The sequence below is a fragment of the Apium graveolens genome, chromosome 5 (genome assembly GCF_009905375.1).
Source record: "Apium graveolens cultivar Ventura chromosome 5, ASM990537v1, whole genome shotgun sequence".
NCBI lineage: Eukaryota > Viridiplantae > Streptophyta > Magnoliopsida > Apiales > Apiaceae > Apium > Apium graveolens.
Genome location: NC_133651.1, coordinates 58,380,775 through 58,382,316, shown reverse-complemented (window position 1 = coordinate 58,382,316; position 1,542 = coordinate 58,380,775). Strand labels below are relative to the sequence as shown.

Below are 1,542 nucleotides of genomic sequence, written 5' to 3'. Positions count from 1 at the left end.
CTTCTTTCTCAGCCCCAACTTCTTCAGTCAACTCTTGAGTTTGTTCGGGATTCACAACCTTTCCAGAACTTAAAGCGATTTCCTTTACCTGCTCCTTAGCTTCCCTCTTTCCTGGCACTTCAGTATCACTAGGTAATGTACCAGGCTGACGATTTAACAAGGCATTGGAAATTTTCCCAATTTGATATTCCAAGGTCTTGATAGAAACAACTTGACTCTTGCGCATAATCTTCAACTCCTCTAATTCAGATTTTTCATTGGCTTGTTATAGCTGGAGTTGCTATCTAGGTGCATACTGTGGTTGCTGAAAACCAGGGGTCTGTACTGTTTAGCTGGGTACTGCTGATAAGGCTGTTGAACCGCATTCTGAGCATTGTTCCAACTGAAATTAGGATGTTTGCGGTTGTTGGGATGATAGGTGGCTGGCACTAGTTGCTGCCATCGCTGGAAGTTGCTCACGAACTGAGCTGATTCACTAGAAATTGCGTACTGATCAGTCTCATGGGCACCAGCACAAAGCTCACAGACATTAGCGATTTGATTTACTCCATAATTATCCAAAGTGTCCACCTTCATTGTCAAAGCTTAAGTTGGGCAGCGATAGCAGTAGCTGCGTCTAACTCCAGAATTCCTGTGACTTGAGTCAGTCTCTAGGAAGGATTCTGGTACTCATTAGCAGCCATCAGTTCAATAAGTTCATAAGCTTCATCGTAGCTCTTAGCCCACAAGGCTCCTCCTGATGCTGCATCAAGCATAGGTCTAGAAGTAGCACCCAATCTATTATAGAAGCAATTAATAATCATCCAATCAGGCATGCCATGGTGTGGACACTTTCTTAGCATCTCCTCATATCGATCCCAAGCTTCACACAAAGATTCCCCTGTTTGCTGAGCAAACTAGGTAAGAGCATTCTTGATTGCAGCAGTCTTCGCCATGGGGAAGAATTTAGTGAGAAACTTTTGTACGAGATCCTCCAAAGTGGTGATAGATCCTGCTGGTAGATATTGTAACCAGCACTTATCCTTGTCCCTCAGAGAAAATGGGAAAAGTCGTAGCTTGATAGCATCTTCAGTCACATCATTGAATTTAAAAGTGTCGCAGATCTCGATGAAATCCCTGATGTGCATGTTGGGGTCTTCAGTAGGAGAACCCCCAAACTGAACTGAGTTATGTATCATCTGAATCGTTCTTGACTTGATCTCAAAAGTGTTAGCCCTGATGGATGGTCTGATGATGCTTGACTGAATGTCATTAATCTTAGGCTGAGAATATTCCATCAAAGCCTTCGGATTTTCTGCTTGATCTCCCATCGCTACTACAACTGGTTCTTCAACTTTCTCTTCTTCTTCTTCTTCTTCTACCTTCTTTTCTTCCTCAAAAACTTCCTTACGAACTACCACAACTTCTTCTCTGGCTTTATCTAGTGTTCTCTTATGAGTACGCGAACGCGTGTGCATACACCCTCGCTAGAGTACCTGAAATAAGATAAGGAAGCAGATAAGTAACAATGTCCGAGTCAATGAAATTTAACGACCATTGATG

General features: G+C 42.7%; 1 non-coding gene across 1 annotated transcript; it reads left to right on the top strand.

The window, feature by feature from the left end:
* The first annotated feature begins 813 nt into the window (after nucleotides 1-813).
* Nucleotides 814-920, top strand: LOC141663289 (small nucleolar RNA R71). The gene has a single exon (XR_012551366.1). It is a non-coding gene; the product is annotated as a small nucleolar RNA R71 (small nucleolar RNA).
* Nucleotides 921-1,542: the final 622 nt, after the last annotated feature.